This window comes from Polypterus senegalus, chromosome 8, assembly GCF_016835505.1.
Source record: "Polypterus senegalus isolate Bchr_013 chromosome 8, ASM1683550v1, whole genome shotgun sequence".
Lineage (NCBI taxonomy): Eukaryota > Metazoa > Chordata > Cladistia > Polypteriformes > Polypteridae > Polypterus > Polypterus senegalus.
Genome location: NC_053161.1, coordinates 150,255,930 through 150,278,252, shown reverse-complemented (window position 1 = coordinate 150,278,252; position 22,323 = coordinate 150,255,930). Strand labels below are relative to the sequence as shown.

The following is a 22,323-nucleotide window of genomic DNA, read 5'->3' as shown; positions in this document are numbered from 1 at the left end:
AATTTAGAATTACATATCAAACAATTCAGACGTGATTAAAGTGCACATTGCAGACTTTCATTTAAGGGGATTTGCATACATTTCAGTCACATCATGTAGAAATGACACTTTTTTACTTTCTCGTATACGTTTCATAGGGAATGTATCATAATCGTCCAAAAATTCTACCTTGAGATTTTGATTAATCTCGACATTTTAGACGTCCCTGAGTTCGACTTACTGTCTTGTAAGGAAAGTATTGTTATAATCCAAAAATTAGATCTCGAGATTTTGATGAATCGCGACGTTTTAGACGTCCCTGAGTCTGAAAATACCATTTTTGGAATTATGTCTATCTCTGTGTGTGTGTGTAAACACGATAACTTGAATACACTGTCACTTAGGTCAATAATTTTGCATGCAAGTGTTAGGTACATAACATAGATTTCTATCAACTTTTGAGTTATTTCTACAAACAGGAAGTGGTACTTTTTTATTCATGTAGCTGCAGAGTCCGATTTAGTGAAGTTTACTTTTATAATAATTTTTCAATATATTATTAATTTATTTGATTTGTTGTTGATGGTTCTATAATGTACATAATAGAAAAATATAATCATTATTTTGCGGTTTACTCCTCAAATATCCATCCCCATATCAGAGTATTTGAGAAAATCTAGTGGAGACCACTCCCAATTTTTTACATGGTCCTCCCATTTCAAGGCACCATAATGTTTTAGACAGGCAATGGCAGGTCTATTAAAGCAGTCATGTTTAGTATTTTGTTGCATATCCCTTGTAGGCAGTGACTGCTTGAAGTCTGTGATTCATAGGCATTACCGGGTGCTCAATAATCACGCCTGAATTTTTTAATTTGCAATTTTAAACTGTGGAGCAGTGGGGTAAGTCAAGTTAAAATGTGTTTTTGTCAAAAACATGATGGAGGATACTGTAGTTCTGAACATGACCTAATGAAATGCTAGTAAGCCAACTGTTTTATTTTTTACAACAAAATCCCTGTGGACACTAATCCACTTGTTACAATGCTCACAGACTTTTCTGTGCCATTCAAGTAAAATGTTTGTCTGTTGTAATTACTCTTGTGTGGCTGATGTCATGTCTTCAGCATTGATATATCAATGTTCACGGAGGTAGCCCTTCAGGTTGCGTAACATGGATCTAGGAATGGAGAAAAGGGTGAGTGTGTCATTTGTTCAATCTGTAATTTCACTTTTGCATTCCATGCAGTGTGAGAGGGGACATGGTTATGAAGCAGAAATGGGATGGTCTACAGCTTTCCTTGCCGCTTTAACTGGCTGACTGCCGTAAATGCCAAGGAAAATTAGCATAATATTGAGTGATTATGTGGGCCTTTTAAACCATGTAATCAATGTAGACCATACCCTCAACATCCTAAAAAATGTGCACATGATCTTCCCAGCACTCCATTAGACTTTGAATTTCATTGGTATAGGGGAATTCATCACCCTACCATTGTTTCCATTTTTGTTTGGATTTGAGTTCATAGTAATTTATCCGTGTTTTACCTCTAGTTATGAAATGTTTATTAAATATCTCTCGGTTTTAATCCATTAGTTTGAAATTCTAGTTGGAACATTGGAAATGGTGAGGGTTCATTTTAGAAGACAATACTAATTACAAATCTTGTTCATTTTTAATTGTTCATGAAGAATAAATTCTTGTGTCCTACAATTAATTTCTTCAGTGTCTCATGCACAGACACTCTTCAACTATCTATTATAATTTGCTCCATAGTGGCAACACATTCTTCTGTTATTGTTACCAGAGGATGGCCAGACCTTGGGTCATCTTCGAGTGATGTTTGCTTTGATAGATTTCTGCACTGCAACTCTTGATTTTGGTATATGAAGACGACTGGTTCTGGTATGCGCTGAGTTGAGGAGATTGAATCTCTGAAGTCATATTATTCTCTTGTTTTAGAAGTTTAATAATAGCACAGTACTTGACTTTGCAATTTTAGGCATCCATGTTAATTTGGTTGGAAAACAAGAAACATCTACTATATAATAAAACACTTAGGTCTGTGTGTCCGGTTCCTTGGAGCAATCTGATTAGTCAATTTTGCTTTGGTGATGTGATGAAAGAGGAAGAGCGAGTGTGAGACTCATGGGGAGGAGTAAAGTTGCATGAGGTACACTGAGAGAGTCACCTTCAAAGGTGGCAAGTGCAAAATCAGACAGGAGTTGCGAAAGGAGCCTCAAAAATAATGACAGAGTCTGAGAAGCAGGCTTTAAGAGAACACACTTGAGAGATAGAGCACCGGAGAAGAAACGTTCTCACACATCTAAATACAGAGGAATGGAGCTGAAGGTACATCTAGGGCAAAGAATAGCAAATATTTTTTAAATTATTCTATTACCTGTCTGCAACAGGTGCCATGTATAGCACATTATAAACCACAAAGGAAGTAAATTTTTAATTCATATACTGTAGTACGCAGGAACTCATATTTGTCAGCACCAAAAAATCCACATTTAAGTGCAGATTCAAAATTTCTGATACATTCTCCTGCCTGAGTTCCTTAAATATTTTTTAGAAGTGGTAATTTATAGTAACATTATATTATGTGCACTGCAGATTGCTAATGCTTTACATATCTTAGTTATCCCATGTTAAACATATACTGTACATTCTGAAACTGAAACATCTAAATAGACTGCACACAAACCCATTGTTGGCCTGTAGTTCTATATTAACAAAAGTTCAGCTTCTTTATATTTTGTAACCCAGATCCATAGTTAGGTGTGTTCATATAAAATGTGAATTCCTTTTTGTTGTCATATCTTCCTGCTTGTCTGTCTGTCAGTCAGTGTGAAGCAACTCAGCTTACAATGAACTGATTTTGTTGAAATTTTTTACTCTTGAAAGGTAATTTGTCTGGAAAATTCCATTTTCATAGAGGTATCCCAACATCAAATCTTTGAATTTGTTCACATTTTTGAAATTCTAAAGCCCCCATTTCAAAAATTATGGTGATTTTCAAAATGATGTCTTAAAACAGAGAAACAGTTACTGACCTATTTAACCTTTCAAATTTGGGGACATTTTACATTTTCCTATCTTATATGTCCAACAGACGCTTCTGACAGTGGAACAAATCCTTGGTACAAGTTATTGAAACACTAGAAGGGTCCTATGAAAGGTCCTCAGCATAGGTTTTAATTCTCCATTGGTGGCACTTTTACAGTTTTTCTCGGTTGTTTTGGGCAAATCCTCAAATGAAAGTGGTACTTCTCATAATCACATATGTAAACCTGCACACCCTTAAGTCAGTTTCTCACAATAGTATGTCATTTCTCATTTTTTGTGGTCTTTTACAAATGATTTAGTTTTAGTTTATATAGGCTTAGGTATATTCACTCTGAATTAGCCCATATATTAATTGTATTAGTCATGTTGCCCAAATGAATTATACACTTTTCGTCTGTTTAGTTCTGCTCTGCAAATTATTTCTAAATGTGTGCATTATTGTCACATGCAATAATGTTAATTTAGTTGGTAGAAAAGTTCCTTCAACGGTGAATTATGTAGAAAATAGTTTCAAAATAGATGCTTAAGCGGATGGTAAAACCTGTCCAAATGTAGGAGGCATGATTCGAATATAACAGGACAGAGAGCTACCGTGGATGTCCCTGGGCAGCATCGGTGGCATATAACTATGTGTGCCACAATATCTGAGAATGGTGTGAGTACACTCATTCCTCTAATTGGGCCCTACAGCACCCAGCATCTACTGGCCTTCTTGGACACTTTGTTCAGGCATCTCAGTAATGGATGCTGCCGACATTATATATATATTTTACAGTGGGATGCAAAAGTTTGGGCAACCTTGTTAATAGTCATTATTTTCCTGTATAAATCGTTGGTTGTTATGATAAAAAATGTCAGTTAAATATATCATATAGGAGACACACACAGTGATATTTGAGAAGTGAAATGAAGTTTATTGGATTTACAGAAAGTGTGCAATAATTTTTCAAATAAATTCAGGCAGGTGTATAAATTTGGGCACCACAAAAAAGAAATGAAATCAATATTTAGTAGATACGCCTTTTGTAGAAATTACAGCCTCTAAACGCTTCCTGTAAGTTCCAATGAGAGTCTGGATTGTGGTTGAAGGTATTTTGGACCATTCCTCTTTACAAAACATCTCTAGTTCATTCAGGTTTGATGGCTTCCGAGCATGGACAGCTCTCTTTAACTCACACCACAGATTTTTAATTATATTCAGATCTGGGGACTGAGGTGGCCATTCCAGAACGTTGTACTTGTTCCTCTGCATGAATGCCTTAGTGGATTTTGAGCAGTGTTTCGGGTCGTTGTCTTGTTGAAAGATCCAGCCCTGGTGCAGCTTCAGCTTTGTCACTGATTCCTGGACATTGGTCTCCAGAATCTGCTGATACTGAGTGGAATCCATGCGTCCCTCAACTTTGACAAGATTCCCAGTCCCTGCACTGGCCACACAGCCCCACAGCATGATGGAACCACCACCATATTTTACTGTAGGTAGCAGGTGTTTTTCTTGGAATGCTGTGTTCTTTTTCCTCCATGCATAACGCCCCTTGTTATGCCCAAATAACTCAATTTTAGTTTCATCAGCACACAGCACCTTATTCCAAAATGAAGCTGGCTTGTCCAAATGTGCTTGAGCATACCTCAAGCGGCTCTGTTTGTGCTGTGGGCGGAGAAAAGGCTTCCTCTGCATCACTCTCGCATACAGCATCTCCTTGTGTAAAGTCGAATGGTTGAGCGATGCACAGTGACTCCATCTGCTGCAAGATGATGTTGTAGGTCTTTGGTGCTGGTCTGTGGGTTGACTCTGACTGTTCTCACCATTCGTAAGCTTCTGTCTATCCGAAATCTTTCTTGGTCTGCCACTTCGAGCCTTAACTTGAACTGAGCCTGTGGTCTTCCATTTCCTCAATATGTTCCTAACTGTGGAAACAGATGCCTTAAATCTCTGGGACAGCTTTCTGTATCCTTCCCCTAAACCATGATGGTGAACAATCTTTGTCTTCAGGTCATTTGAGAGTTGTTTTGTGACCCCAATGTTGCTACTCTTCAGAGAAAATTAAAGGAGGAGGGAAACTTACAATTGACCCCCTTAAATACTCTTTCCCATTATAGGATTCACCTGTGTATGTAGGTCAGGGGTCACTGAGCTTACCAAGCCAATTTGAGTTCCGATAATTAGTCCTAAAAGTTTTGGAATCAATAAAATGACAACGGTGCCCAAATTTATGCACCTGCCTGATTTTGTTTGAACAGTTATTGCACACTTTCTGTAAATCCAATAAACTTCATTTCACTTCTCAAATATCACTGTGTGTGTCTCCTATATGATATATTCAACTGACATTTTTTATCGAAACAACCAACGATTTATACAGGAAAATAATGACTATTAACAAGGTTGCCCAAACTTTTGCATCCCACTGTGTATATGTGTGTGTATGTATATATATATATATATATATATATATATATATATATATATATATATATATATATATATATATATATATAGTACAGGCCAAACGTTTGGACAAACCTCCTCATTCAATGTGTTTTCTTTATTTTCATGGCCATTTACATTGGTAGATTTTCACTGAAGGCATCAAAACTATGAATGAACACATGTGGACTTATGTACTTAACAAAAAAAGGTGAAATAACTGAAAACATGTTTTATATTCTAGTTTCTTCAAAATAGCCACCCTTTGCTCTGATTACTGCTTTGCACACTCTTGGCATTCTCTCGATGAGCTTCAACTGGTAGTCACCTGAAATGGTTTTCACTTCACAGGTGTGCCTTATCAGGGTTATTTAGTGGAATTTCTTGCTTTATCAATGGGGTTGGGACCAGCAGTTGTGTAGTGCAGAAGTCAGGTTAATTGGACGATCATTTATTTTTCAACAGGACAATGACCCCAAACACACCTCCAGGCTGTGTAAGGGCTATTTGACCAAGAAGGAGAGTGATGTAGTGTTGTAAATGATCATGAAAATAAAGAAAATGCATTGAATGAGGAGGTGTGTCCAAACTTTTGGCCTGTACTGTGTGTATGTATATATATATATATATATATATATATATATATATATATATATATATATATATATATTGTCACCTGCGGTGGGTTGGCACCCTGCCCAGGATTGGTTCCTGCCTTGTGCCCTGTGTTGGCTGAGATTGGCTCCAGCAGACCCCCGTGACCCTGTGTTCAGATTCAGCGGGTTAGAAGATGGATGGATGGATGGATATTGTCACACATGTGTGATTAAGGCGCAGCCGAAGGGCCCGACAGAGCGAGAAAACACACCAAAGCGGGGTTTAAGGCAGTGTATTAATGCTTTACTCTTTTCGTCACTAGAAAAAAGGAAGAAAAATCTCCCGCACCTTAAATTCCATTGCAGAAAACATTGCTCTGTCTCATGAAGAAACTTCCGTGTTTTCACCCGTCCAGCTCTGATGACATTACTTCCTGTCGCCCTCCGATGACAAAACTATCCTTTACCTTAACACTGTGTCAACTCCTCCTTTTGCCTACTTCCAGTTTAAATCATATAAATTCCTCTGCTTGTACGGACTCATTGGTCAATTGTTTCATTCATGAACCTTATGCTTATTTCAGTGCATACTGAATTATTTTTGGTACAACAGTACACGGGGACGGTTACCCAACCCTTAATGTGTTTGCTTCTCGCATTTATTTCTTAACAACATATATAATTGAAAACGTCTGTCTGTCTGTCTGTCTGCCTGCTTGTCATGAGAGAACTACTTAACGGATTTAGATTGGATTTTTTTCTATAATTTGTTTGAACATTCTGGTTGATTTTGCAACTTCTCTCATCGTGCTAAGAAAAATTGTTTGCTTGCGGTTGTATGTTACTATATGCACAAATAATACAGTAATATCTAAGATGCTTTGTACTTTGGTCACCCTGTTGTATCTGTTTTACAGGTTTACAGGCAGTGGCAATTTAATTAGCATTTAATAAACTAAATATAATGTGTAGTACTGCTACCCCTGTTTGTAGGCTGAGCATTTTATTGGCATATCAGGCATTGCGTTCAAATTATGCAATAGTGTGGGTATTGCAATCCAAAGACCAGAAAAAGCTGGGAAGAAAGACAAAACATGACTGTTGCTTTGAGGGATATCACGCAGTTTATCTATCTATCTATCTATCTATCTATCTATCTATCTATCTATCTATCTATCTATCTATCTATCTATCTATCTATCTATCTATCTATCTATCTATCTATCTATCTATCTATCTATCTATCTATCTATCTTTGTTGTCAGTCCAACCATAATTGACAGTTTTTCTTCTAGTTGAGGGTTGTTGGGGCACAAGCATATTTTTTGAGCACTGAATGCTAACCCTGTAAATGACATATTTAGGTAAGCACACATACTCAACAGGCCAGTTTACAGCTGACACATAAACTCATCTGCATATGTTTAGGATGTGGAAGGACATCCAGAGTAGCTGGACAAAAACCCAAACAGACATGGACAGAGCATGCACACTTTACACACAAAAAATGCCTGTTCTAGAATTCAACTTCATGACTATCATCAATATATTTAATGATACATAACCTGGCTGAAGTTCCCTGAGCATGCCTCAGTCACCCACCTCTATATATACAGTATATATATAAAATCCAGCGTCTGTCTGTCTATATGTTTGTCTGTTTTTCACAAGAGAACTACTTAACAGATTTAGATTGTGTTTTATTTCTATAATTTGCTTGAACATTCCAGTTGATTTTGCAACTTCTCTCATCGCACTAAGAATCAGGTCGCTTGCAGGAGCGATTTATTTGCGCTAATCTGAAACAGAGGCTACGGGCTGAGGGGAAGGGAAGCGTAACGTCAGGAGTGGAGAGCCTCCTCACTCATGCGCCAGCCTCCGTTTGAATCGCTCTACCTCTGGCCACATTTTGGAGAGTACTTTGCCTCTGTTTAACTAGTGATACGTATTTGTTTATTGATATTTAAAGTTTGTCTTGTTTTGCTACTACTTGGGTGGAGCCATGGAGGACAGCTAGTATTAGATATTGAAGAAAATATGTGGCCAGACCAGCAGGAGCGACAACACTACTCGTGATGTAGAACTGGCCTTGTTCTTTCTAACATAACTATCTAAAATACTGTGTACATTTTTGCTATAAAATATAACTTCATTTTTTTTTTTTAAGGCTTCCAGAGATTTGTTTTGTTCCATGTGTAGCATTTTAATTTCGGTTGTCCTAAATAAAAAAAACTGTAACCTTACTAAAGTTACAGTTTTTCAGTCTTTCAGAAAGTAGAACCTTTCAATTGCTTCTAGAACATAAATGCATGTGGATTGGTACACAAACAAATTCAACTGGTTATAGAGACATGATAATAAAGTAAATTGAGCAACAGTGGATCAATTTTAAATCTTAAAAAGTTTCCATAGTATATTTTCATGTACACAACATGACTGAATATTTTGACTTGTATGTCACTAGCCAATGGATCAGAGATTTCACATTTTGGTGGCAATGATTAAATGGCTGACAAGAGAAATTGCATGTTGAAACAGGAATGAAAGGTTTTGAATGAATTGAATCATTTTCTTGGTTATCCAAATTATTGTGTTTCAGTATACAGAATGCTTTGAGAAATGCACAAGTAGTTAAGAGAACCTTGGGACTGCTTAGAGAAATTGTCCAAAGCAACCGAGAAAAACTGTAAAGATGTGATTTTTAAGGATTATGATCTACAATAAGTCAATAGACCCTCCATAACCCACAGCCCAAAAAGAGTACATTAGTCATTGCAATTTTAACAATAGCCGAGTTGGAGTCTGGTGCATGTGAAAGCCATTTCAGCCTAACCCTATTCCAGCTCAATTTTTAATTGTGTGATATTATGTTATTGAAATTCAGTTATTTTACATACTCTACTACATTGTAGTGGTGCAAAGGATGAAGCAGGGCAAAAGCCCAAATGCATTGGGTGCCAACCTTACAAAACCCTGTTTAATTCCAACAAAAATAACAAAGTTCACAAAAAAATCTGCACTAGCAGGTACTCTTTGTTTAGGACAATTCCCTTCAGTCAGTGTTGTCTCCTGGTCGCACTTTCTCTGCCTTTCCTTTATCTCGAGTATTCGCTATCATGGTCAGGTCTGAAATAAGACGCCACCTATACTGGGTGGACCGGAAGGGGTGGGGCTTCCGTGGCTTTGTTGCCCTCAGGGGGCGGTTTCTCGAGGCACCATGGGGGGAAAAAGGAGACAAGACTATTGGCAATAGCGCCCCCTTTCATCCCGGGGTGGTACCATATACCTTAGGCAACCCACTGGTGTGCATGCGTAACAACATGTAATTATATTATTGCTGTTTTCTGAACGTGACTCATTGCTGCAAAACTATTAAAAATGCAAAAAATGTGATATCTGTCTTTGAAGTAAATAAAATTTAAAAATGTTCCAACTTTCAAAACAGTTAACCATGCCCTCATGCATCCCTCAATCTATATGCCATGCATACATTTCTAGCTTCTTGTAAAACAATCACACTAATTTTATAATACTTGGTCTAGCCCCCCTTTTTTATTAGAAGTGAGTGTGCCGTTTGAAAAAAGTTAATTTTAGAATGGTGACTTTGCTACGGTTTTTTAGGTTTGGAACTGGCTTTTGTCAGATGTTTCTACTGAAGTATACTTACAAGAATTTCACAAGTTTCAAAGGCCTTTATTGGCATTCACATTAAGTTTATGTGCAGAGTTAATATTTGCAGTGTTGGCCTTTCTTTCTTTTTCAAGACCTCTGTAATTCACCCTGGCATGCTGTCAATCAACTTCTGGGCCAAATCCTGACTGATGACAGCGACCCATTCTTGCATAATCAATACTTGAAGTTTGTCAGAATTTTTGGTTTTTTGTTTATCCACCCGCCTCTTGAGTATTGACCACAAGTTCTCAATGGAATTAAGGTCTGGGGAGTTTCCTGGCCATGGACCCAAAATTTTGATGTTTTGTTCCCCGAGCCACTTAGTTACCACTTTTGCCTTATGGCCTGGTGCTCCATCATGCTGGAAAAGGCTTTGTGTGTGTCACCGAACTGTTCTTGGATGGTAGGGAGAAGTTGCTCTCTGAGGATGTTTTGGTCCGATTCTTTATTCATGGCTGTGTTCTTAGGCAAAATTGTGAGTGAGCCCACTGCCTTGACTGAGAAGCAAGCCCACACGATTGGTCTCAAGATGCTTTACTGTTGGCAAATTGCAGAGATCTTGAAAAATAAAGAAGGGCCAACACTTCAAATATTGGCTCTGCATGAACGTAATGTAATTGTCAATAAATGCCTTTGAAACTTATAAAATGCTTGTAATTATACTTCAGTATACCATAGAAACATTCCTCAAGCAGCAGAATTTGTGAAAACCAATACTTGTGTCATTCTCTTAACTTTTGGCCATAACTGTAGCGTGGCTGATGGATTCATGTGATTGGTATGCTGCCTGCATAAAACTGAAGTCCCTTTTAGCTGCTGGAGATGCTTGACCTGCTCTTTCTCACTGCTTAACACTATCTGTGTTATAAGAGCTGCATTGTCCATAAATTATCAGGGCCTATAACTAAATGGGACCAGTAGCTAAAGGTACGCTTCATTAGTGAGTGACGCACGGCTAACTCTTGACTAGTTTTGAGGTTTCTCACATTAATAAATGACTGGACCTGCAGTACTTACTGGGGTCGTGCTTCTTTGTTGGGATGAGTTCAGCTAGTAATAGGGTAGTCCGCTTGGTCAATCAAAGGTTTTAATAAAGGAAGAGACAGAGAGACCCTGAACAGCTACATTTCAGCTTAATCATCCCAGACTGGCCATTGAGAGACTCGAGAATAATCTTGATGGCCTGGCCTAGCCTGTCTTTTAACTGATTTAGCCTGTACTGCAATGGTTTTTTTTTCTATTCAACCTGAACACAACACAAATCATTACTGGACATGGGAGGAGAGTGGGGTCATAAATGGAAAGGGTAGGTGATGGAGAGGAAATGGCCAAGAGGAGCTGTAAGACAGAAAAAATCAGGAAAGTCCTGCACTGACTTGAAACTTCTTCATGGATAATTCTTTCACTGCACGCACACCATGCATTCAGGACTTTACTTTTTCAATGTTTGTGTAAATGCCATGACTAAATAGAGGGGCACACTAAAAAGAAAAAATACAAAATTATTTTTTTTTTGTCAGAGTACAAAATGTTTTGCCCTTATATCTGTTAAAAACAGGAGAGCCCTGCATTGAACTTGAAATTCTTTCGCTGCACGCACATCATGCATTCCGAATTGTGTCACTTTACCTTTTCAATATTTGTGTAAATGCCCTAACTAAATAGAGGAGGACCCTAAAAAGAAAAAATACAAAGTGAATTTTTGTCAGAGTACACAGTACACAGCTACTTTGAGCAGCTGTTAAAGCTCGTAGTCTACAGTTCCTGAGACCGATCCTCCAATTAGCTCTGGACCATCCAAACTAAATGAGATTGTACAGTTGGGAACCAGCTGAAGGTAGGGAAAGCTGCAGGGATCTGTGGTATCTAGGGTGAACCTCTCCAGGCTGTCCTCCTGGCATTGCAATCAATCTTTGCTTCCATTTGGGAGACTGGCGTCATCCCAACTGACTGGAAAATGGGACTGCCTGTCCCTATCTGCAAAGGGAAGGGTGATCACCTGGGGCCTCATGTATAACGCCGTGCGTAGAACTCGCACTATAACATGGCGTAAGCACAAAAGCCAAAATGTGCTTACGCACAGAAAAATCCAGATGCAGGAATCTGTGCGTACTCCAACTTCCACGTTCTTCCGCTACATTAATCCCGATCAGCAAGAAAAGTAACGCTCGTGCACGCGCTTTATGTAATGCCCCAATTCCTCCCAGAATTACGCCTCTTTGAATATGCAAATCAATATAAATCGCCCTTAAGCTCAGCCTTCTGTGAAAAGACAATGGGGAAAGCACGGGGGGGAATATAAGAATTTCAGCGAATACCAAGTCGAGGCAAAGGAAAAACACTATTTGTTCAAATAAACCGTGGTATAATCAACAAAAGGAAGTTGATTGAGTGACATAGCGTCTTCGAGAAACTTGAAAGCTTACGTTCACAAAATCGCACAGTGCCGGAAATAAAAAGAAGTCACATATCAAAGTCGCTGTGAAAAGCCGAGTTGTAGCCCACTGTCTGAGTGTCATATGAAAGCTTATTAGGGTACAGAGAAAAAAAGGCACACAGTGGGGAAAAAGCACGAAATGTCAACTTCAATCTCGACATTTCTACTTTAATCACGTAGTTTATTTTGTCATTAAAGTAAAACATCATAAACTTCATCTTAAAATCGTTTAATTAACCAGTTTCTAAAATCACATCGTAATTAAAGTAGCACGTTAAATGCTTTGTTTTGTATTTGATCTTCTATGTGCTCTGTGTGTGTGAATCACTACTTACTTCTTAAACCGGCTTTCTTCCTCCTACTTGACACAGAATCAATTACATTCGTGATATTACAGCTCTCTGAATAACTAAAAGACTGAGATGATAGGAGTTAAAGCACGTTATTAAACATGTGTTTCACTTAGATGAAATAATTTATTGCAGCAGTACTCAGGGGCGGCTCTAGGCTTGTGGTGGCACTGGGCAGAGGAAGAATTGGTGGCTCCTTCGCGCACCAATGTCAGTAAGGTAGCTTATGCACGGTGGATGGCCACATCCGTTGCAGACACTGCATAGACGCCTCGTGCTCATGACACAAGCATTTAACTTTTGCCGAAATTTGTCGCTACGTTTTTAGCTGTGTTGTTATTTTCTCTTTCTGTTTTATATTCAATATATATTGGCGTGGCCGCCCCAAGAGTCCTTGCTTTTCTTTCCCCAAGTAACCGATCGCAACACAATCAGCTCTGTAATAGAAGTTAAGCCATCTGTAAGCTTAGCGCCGATTCTTCAAAACGTTTAAGGAACAGTGAAATATCTTCGTAGTACATGTTTAATTATTCTATCCTTAACGACACTCCCAGTGAAGAATATAGATTATTTAAATGAAGTTAAAGTTTTATCTGTATAATTTAATAAACATATTTTGCTGCATTTTACCTTAAAAATGATATCGTCATCATATGTAAATACGCGCTTTATAAAGTGGCTCAGGTTGTGCGACATTATAACTATAGTGCAAGTTTACAGTGGGGTGATTGTACTTATAAGTACAAACAGTTCTACAAGGTGCTATTGATTGAGTGCATTTAAAGTTCTTGGGATTAAACTGTTTCTGAACCGCGAGGTCTGTACAGGAAAGGCTTTAAAACGTTTTGCAGTGGCTGAGACAGCGTGTCCATGAAACTGTATATCAATAATTCCCTTTCCGATCAGCTGCTGCTGTGATTCACACTCAGATACAGTGATATAAATACTCCGAGTCGTGCAGTGAGAGTAATATGGAAAAAGATGATCCGCTGTGGCAACTCCTAACGGGAGGAGCTGAAAGAAGAAGAAGAAGAAGAAGAAGAAGGTGCAGTGAGAGTAACAACGCTAAAGCAGTTATGGTATTTGGAATACTATGGCTATTCCCTGGACCATTATATTGTTACAAGTTAATTACAATCAGATGCATTACACTAATAAGCAATATGCGGTTAGTTTCAGTGTATTTATAAAGCCGCGTCAGGAAAATAAGGAGTAACCACACAGGAACAGTAGCATTGCTTTGACGCTGGGTGCCGCCAGTCTGCAAAACCGAGTTGAGAACTTGCGTACGACAAGGTATGAGGTACCGTGGAAAAGTGCGTGGCTTTACGCCAAGTGTAGGTTTTATACATCGTGATTTGAACGTGGAAAAGTTCTTACGCAACATTTCTGTGCGTACGCACCGTTTATACATGAGGCCCCTGGATTGTGGCAACTACGGGGGGATAGCACTGCTGTCGGTGCAGGGTAAGGTCCTCGCTAGGTTCATCCGTGATCACTTGCTCACCTACTAGTGACTGTTGCAGCCTGGTTTTACACCTAAGAATTCTACCATCTACCACATCCTAGCACTGCGGGTTCTCATTGAGCACAAATGTGAATCTCAGCAGAGATTTTTTGCAGCCTTTTGTCGATATTCATAAAACATTCGACTCAGTGGATTGAGCTGCCCTGTGGAACATCCTGAGACTTCACAGGATCCCCATGTTGTTGCTGGATATCATGGATTGCCTGTACACTGGTATAGTGGAGGCAAAACCTCTGCGTTTCTCCCAGTTTATTCTGGGGTTCATCAGGGGTGTGTTCTGCTCCTACTCTGTTCAATGTTTGTATGGACGGGGTGGTGGGCAGGGTCGTGGGGTCCATCAGCTGTATGGCATCTGTTGGTGAAGAAAGATTCACTGATCTTGACTTTGCTGACGATGCTGTGATCTTAGCAGAGTCAATGAAGGCTCTGATCGGTGCTCTTGAGAGACTGAGCGAGGAGTCTGAATGTTTGGGCTTATGAATGTCCTGATAAAAATTAAGATCCTCTTTAATGACCTCTTAGACACAGCCATCAGCAGTGCGTCGATCTGTGGAGTGAGTGTTGACCTTGTTGAGAGGTTTACTTAACTTGGCACTGACATTCATGTGTCTGGTGATTCATAGGAAGAAGTTAGTAGAAAACTTGGGGAGAGTATGCCAGTTCACGAGGAAAGGGATGTGTGGCGCTCCCGATATCTTTGCAAAAGGCCGAAGGTCCAAGTCTTTAGAGTCCTGGTGCTTCCTATCTTGGGTACCGTTGGTTTGACTTTGTGTTGAATGAGCAATTGCTCATGGAGTTCCGAATGAGGCACATTACCTGGATTGTGAGGGAGCATCAGTTACGGCACTACGGCCATGTGGCACGTGGGTGACCCAGCTCGCAGTATCCTCTTTGTTGAGGACCCAAATGGCTGGATAAGGCCAAGGGGATGCCCACGTAACACCTGTCAGTCAGATAGATGGTCTTTTCTTGGACGAGGACTGGACAGCATGTCTGCTTGGGGGGATTGCCTTCCAGAATCCGAAGCTGTTTCATCATGTGATGAGTGTGGCAATGTGCTATGCCAGTGCATGCTTCCCAATCTCACCTGACCTGACAGTTTTACTTTTGACTTATATTAAAATAAATGTTACATTAACAAGTTGCACTAATTGTAACAGCGCATTTTCCATTGCTTACAGTGGCTTAAAAGATTGTAAAAGACATGTTCCGGAGAGTTGTCCCTTATATATTTGATTTATTATTAAAAGCAGCTAGATCATTAGAAAAATATAATTTTTGTGAATTGGAAAATTGTAGGTTGTAGGTGCCATGGAGGAAGGACAGGCATGCTAGCCAGGTTGGAGAGTGAATTTGTGGCCGGTCGGTAAGCCATAATGGATGGACTGGGCAAACTTGCATGCCAGGGGCAGTTCATTCCCCCACATGATAGGTGGCAGTGTTCCTCAGGGCTGAAACCAATTAAGACACCCACAGGCTGGCATGGGAATTGGAGTCCAGAAACACAGCCCTGTCGGGGTGTTTGGGCACCACCAGAGGGCACAAAATTATTAAACAAATGAACACTGCTGTACAAAGTTTGAGGTCAAATATCCAAGGTCTCACATTTGAACAGGGTAAGTTGCCATTCAAAGAGTGGGTACTGTGAGTCTTCTGTTGTGGAATTGAACAGAACAGTAATTAACCTTTGCTTTAATTTTGTCACAAAATTACCAGACAATGCAGAGTTCACTGCAGTCACAATAATGTTCAACATCTCTCACAGTAACAAGAACAACTATGTATACCTGTATGCTGAACACTTAAATGGCATGGGTGTGTCTTATACTTTTTTGATGATATTAAATATATAAAAATGGAATACTTGAGGGCATTTAACATTTGAAGTAAATTTATATCACCGGGGATGCATTTTACATGCTGTAACAAATTACCACACAAAAATTACACAGATTTTATTTTTTCAGTGATATTCCTTCATACTGCCTCCCTTTTCTTGGAAGCTGCTGCTGCTGTGTTGCTCCTGTTTTGTCAAATGATAATCTTCACACACTGCCACCAGCACCTATTGCTCATCTTTTTCTCAGACTTGTAGTCTGTGGTTGATCGCCCGTTCAGTGCTTGACTCATAAGGGCTTCTAAATTTTGCTGTGAACGTGCGCTAATCCGGATCAACCTAACCAGGATTGTGTTAGCCAACTGAAATCTAGCATTCTGGAATTGGTAAATCCCCTGGTGTGAAATCAGGCTAAAGTAAGTTGAACTTACTTTATCTAATTGTGCTTTCTGGAACAGACCCCTGTCTTGCTACAACATGTTGATTGATGCCTACTGTTTCATTGGGTTTGTCTACAAGTTCCTGCTGACTTTGTCTGTGACACAAATGGCTTGTGAGTGGCACTTCCTCCCACGGAAGCTTGTGAAGAACTGGCCGAGGACCTCTGTTACACAGCAGTACATTCGTAAAAATAAAGGTACCACGGGAGTTCCAGAAAAAGATTTTATTTATTTGGAAGTGTAATAGGTCTATGCAGTAAATAATCAATAGATGGTAGCAGATTTGCAAAATACCAGTTTCTATATATATAAAATCCAACGTCTATCTGTCTGTCTGTCCACTTTTCACACGAGACCTACTTAACAGATTTAGATCGGGTTTTTTTCTATAATTTGCTTAAATATTCCGGTTGATCGCGCTAAGAATCATAGTTCGCTTGTAGGAGCGATATATTCACGCTAATCTGAGACAGAGGCTGTTGGCCGAGGGGAGGGCTTGGTGTGACGTCAGGAGTGGGGGGCCGGAAAGGGATCTCCTCACTATCCTTTTTCACTAATATGCGGGCGATTCCGCGGGGCACGGTTAGTAAGTCATAATTTGAAAAGGACTCTTGCTTAAAATAACACAGGCTAAGTCCAGGTTTTCTTAATCTGTTAGTGTCCTGCTAGGTAGCCTACCATACATGAAAGATTTAACCTTTTTCCACATATTAGGAAGTTTTTCAAGGAACAAAGAACCAACTTCATATGCAAAGAACTCTACCCAGAATGAAATGGTGTTTGACCAAGTGATAGTTCAACAAGGAACCAACCACACAACTCGGTAAAGAACCATAAAATGCCTCCTGTCAGAGTAGAGAGGAAGATTCTTGTTGGACTCTCCATGGATAGTAAAATCGACAAGGTTAAAGAGAGTAGTGGACTCTCTGCCATATGCTGATTTTCCAGGCGAGGTTAAAACTGTCTTTTATATGGAATAGGTTTTTGTTTTTTTGTAAATGTGTGGTGTGGCCTGGGTGAATGTGAGATTGCTGGCCTGAATTTTAATCTCAGTCTCGCTTGTTGCTGTGGCCCCATATGGAAAGCCAATAAGAGAAATAATGCAACATTCATTAGATACCACACCATAAACTAGATTAGATTAATAAAAGGACTTTCACAATGTCAAAAAATATCACACAAGTCAGGGCTGGCTTTTATTTTAGAGAAGATTTACGCAGGAATCGGCCAGACATTATTCATGTGTAGCCTTAAATAGCACGTGTGGCATTTTCTTAGGAGTAAATGTAATTTTGGATATGGTAGTCATTTTTTTTTTACTTTAAATACTTGGGATCAACAGTATAGGGTAATGGGGATTGTGGAAGAGAGGTGAAAAAGAAATTGCAGGCAGGGTGGAATGGGTGGAGAAGAGTGTCAGGAGTGATGCGTGACAGATGGGTATCAGTAAGAGTGAAAGGGAAGGTCTACAGGACGGTAGTGATACCTGCTATGTTATATGGATTAGAGACAGTGGCACTCACCAGAAAGCAGGAGACAGAGCTGGAGGTCGCAGAATTAAAGATGCTAAGATTTGCATTGGGTGTGACAAGGATGGATAGGATTAGAAATGAGTACATTAGAAGGTCAGCTCAAGTTGGACGATTGGGAGACAAAGTCAGAGAGGTGAGATTGCGTTGGTTTGGACATGTGCAGAGGAGAGATGCTGTTTATATTGGGAGAAGGATGTTAAGGATGGAGCAGCAAGGCAAGAGGAAAAGAGGAAGGCCTAAGAGAAGGTTTATGGTGAGAGAGGACATGCAGGTGATGGGTGTGACAGAACAAGATGATCCCCTGTGGTGACCCCTAATGGGAGCAGCTGAAAGAAGAAGAAGAAATTGTACATTGATTATGGCAAGGGAGTTTTCAGATATCTGAGGTATTATAAGCTGCTTTTTTTAGGAGAAAATCTCAGTTTGCTTTTTTAGGATTTAAGGATTGCATCCTTCCACAAATGGAACTTAATAGCGTATTAAAGTTGTGGTGGTGTGAGCAGTGGAAATGAAGCAGGATCAGGCTGTAGATGGAGCACAGTAGGAGGTTACAAAGCAAAATAAGTAAAAGACCATTATACATGCACACATGTAGGTAGAAGGAGTGCTTGAAAATATCAGTCAGTTAAAAAGAATCAGCCATATTAAGTAGCAATGTCACTTTTTAGAGTGTGATGGAGAGAAGGTGGGTCTTTAACCATTAGTAGCCCATTGGACTCCTAGGACAGTAAATGCATATGATTATGTGGGTCGGTTCTACACTACCGGGTCCTTCTGGGGAGCCTCTTGAACCCACTACCACCGATATCGTACTCGAGGGATGAGCCAGCGGTTGAGAACACTCACACAAAGCAAAGGGTAGGTGCAATAAAGTGCACAAGTTCTTTTATTAGAACAGTTCAAAATCAAACCATGTCCCAAAGTGTAGGGATCTCTTCCCTAAATAAATAATCCATAAAAACAGTGAACATCTGTGTGATTAAAATCCAGAACTTAAAACAACAATAAAACCATCACAGTCATTGGGTCCTTGTTTTATCTGCCGAACCCAACGCAATGCCCACTTCGTCTCCCCAGTTCACCCATTGCTTACTCAGTTGGCAGAGACACAGCAGCTGCAGTCCTCTCCACCTGACCCCATCTTGGCTTCCTCGAGAGGCGTCGGCCAGACTACTTGGGGTCGGTTGTACTCATGTCTTCCTTCTCACACACCTTGTGTACCTCAGATCCCTAAAGAGGACTGCACTATGATCGCACCCACTTCAAAATGTTAAATCACTGGGGACAATCTGCCCCTAGAGCACCAATCCTTTGAGTCATTATGGGGACATCCACCGTGCTGCCTTTCACACACCCTAGCTGGCTCGTCTTGCCACTCCTAGCGATGCTGTTCTCACAGCTTTTGCCTTTCTTCTGTTCTCCCTTCTGTCCCGTGCACGCAACTCTTATATTAGCGCCCCTCACGGGGCACAGGTGTGAACGCACTGCACCCTCCGAGGTATTAATGAAGGCACCCGCCTGACACGCTCACTCCCACGTGTCTTCACAATCAGACAGGCAACCCCAGTCGTCCTCTGAGCGAAGTGCGCTCACACCCAATTAGAGCCTGCTCTTTGGTGGGCCGCGACTATTTATTTAAAATCAGCAAAGCACCATGGACCATATATCACAATGCATTGGATATTTCCAAACAAAAGGACACTCTTTTTCTTTTGTTTAGTTAGCAGTTGGCTGCATCAGCATGGGTAAGTGTGGGTACTGAGATGGACTGGCACTCTGTCCAAAGCTATTTTCCAGCCCTGTACCATGAGCTTCCAGAATTGGCTTTAGCCCCCTGTGACCGTGAATTTGTTTAAGCAGGTTTGGCATAACTCCTTGCTCAAAGACGATAATACTATAACTAAATTAACATACCATTCTCAACCCCACTTAATCCAGTTCAGGGAGCTGGAGCCTATTCATGCGACACTGGGGGCTCCTCAGTAACAAGCCAATGAACGGTGAACTGATCCATCGCATATAATTACAATGAACAAAAAAAGGAAGTACAGGAATCAGATATTTCAAATTTTCTGAAATTTAACTTGCACAAGTTTCAGTTTTACAAATTCAAAGTACAATTGTTAATTTTTAGCACAGACAGAGTAACGAACTGTAGTCTTCCTGATTCAATCCTCCATTCTAAAATATCTTACAACTTCTCTTTTTCCACAGTTGCTCAAGCTTTGTATCCTGGGAAAATGAATGTGTCTCCTGCAATGAAGCCCATGGAATTTGAAGCTTGGTCTTGAGTGGACATCTACTGTATAGATGCTGCTGATGAGCCATTCTGTAATGGAATAAATCTAGTAGCTCAACTCTGGTTCTTCTAACTACATGGAGGCCAAGCTGTACAATTTTAGAAATGGGTTGGTGAAATGATATTAGGAACACCTTTCTAGTAATCAGTATTTATACATTAGGACAGAACACCCTGTATCCTTATGAGCCTTTTTGATATTTTCTGTACATTGTCCATTTGTTAACAACTATTAATCCACCAGTACTTGCATGTTTCTTGTACAGTATTATTTCTGCTTCCAAACCATTCATTAAAGCGTAAAGTGCAAGGCTGCCAATTCAGCTTTCATCCTCACTGATTTGCACAGTCACCCTGTGCAAGTCATGTTCACTCCCCAGTGCTCAGATTGTAGGAAAAGGAAACAACCACATGCTGTCATCTTTGCTTTCTGTATAAATTCACACCCCACCAATTACTCATGGTGTAACCCAAGTAGGCCATTTACCATACAAGTGGTTTTATACTTTAAAAGTTAAGGATAGAGTTGAAAGTTGCTTGGGAGAAAAGCATTGGCTATATTATAAATATTTTGGATTTTACATGTAGAAAATTTTTTTTTATCATATTCTGTGCCAATAAAAATGATATACAGCATTGTAAAACAAACATTAATTTTATTTGAAATGTATAATTATTTTTCATATTTTATGTTGTGCTTTACCACCAACCTGAATGCATTTTGTTACGTGTTTGTCATTTCCCTGTTCTTGCAGTGCCCTCCATGATATCTGGGACAAAGACACATTTTTCCTTAATTTTTCCCCTCTGTTCCACAGTTTAAAATTATAAATCAAACAATTCAGGCGTGATTAAAGTGCACGTTACAGGCTTTCATTCAAGGCGATTTGCACACATTCCAGTCACACCATGTAGAAATGACAACACTTTTCCCACATCATCCCACGCATTTTCAGTGGCACCATAATGCTAGGACACAGCAATGGCAGCTCTAATGAAGCAGTCATATTTAGGACTTTGTCACATGTTCCCTTGCATGCAATGACTACACAAAGTCAGGAGATTCATCAACATTACCAGGTGCTGAGGATCGTCTCTGGCAATGCTTTGCCAAGCTTCTAATCCAGCCATCTTCAGCTCCTGCTTGTTTCAATAGCTTGTAACCTTAAATTTCTCTTCACCATCTGTAAGACCTGCTAAATTGGATTTAAATCAGGTGACTGGCTTGGCCATATAAGAATCTTACATTTTTTAGCTTTGAAAAACTCCTGTGTTGCCTTAACAGTATTATTATTGTCTCGTCTTAGGATGAAGAGCCATCCAGTGTGTTTGGTGACATTTACTGAACCTTGAGCAGATCAGTTGTTTGTATACATCTCAGAATTCACTCTGTGACTGCCATCAGCGGTTGGATCATCAATGAAGATAAGTGTGCCAGGACCTGTGGCAGCCATACATGCCCAAGCTATAATACCCCTATACAACATCTGTAACAGATGAGATGGTCTGCTTTGGACCATGGGCAGTTCTTTTTTGTCCCCACACTTTGCTCTTGCCATCAGTCTCCAGTCCACAAGACCTTTTTCCAGAGTTGTGAAGGCTCTTTTAAATACTTTTTTTTTTTTTTGGCAAACTGTAATCTGGCCATCCTGTTTTTGTGGCTAACTACTGTTTTGCATCTTGCAGTGTGGCCTCTGTGGATAGTAATCTCCGACACATCCACATCTGCCTCCTAAAGACTGTTTCTGATCTGTCAGACAGGCTTTAAGGCTTTTTCATTACCATAGAGAGGCCTCGTCTGTCATCAGCAGTGGAGGTCTCTCTTGGCCTAACCGGTCCCTTTGGGATTATTGAGCTCATCAGTGCGTTCTTTCTTTTTAATGATATTCCACACATTTGATTTGGATAATCATAAGGTTTTATCAATGTCTCAAATGGTTTTATTCTTGTTTTTCCGCCTCATAATGACTTCTTTCTTTTGTTCTCATGTTGAACAGAGGCAGCTGCATTCTCCAAAGAGTAGAAAGCAAGCTGAGGTATCTTATGAAGCAATGAAAAAAACACACTTAAGGAATCACAATAACCTGTGATATCAATTATCCCAAACATTATGGTACCCTGAAATGAGGGGAGGGGGACCATGTGAATTTCTACAT

The 22,323-nt window shown here is 39.8% G+C and overlaps 1 protein-coding gene across 3 annotated transcripts in view; it reads left to right on the top strand.

Annotated features, from left to right (window-relative positions):
* LOC120534380 (THAP domain-containing protein 2-like) overlaps positions 1–21,751 on the top strand; it is a 39,152-nt gene extending 17,401 nt beyond the window's left edge. For all 3 annotated transcript variants that reach the window (XM_039761927.1, XM_039761928.1, XM_039761929.1), the window contains exon 4: positions 20,083–21,751. The gene's annotated coding sequence lies outside the window, so the exon portion shown is untranslated. The remainder of the gene's footprint in view (positions 1–20,082) is intronic.
* Positions 21,752–22,323: the final 572 nt, after the last annotated feature.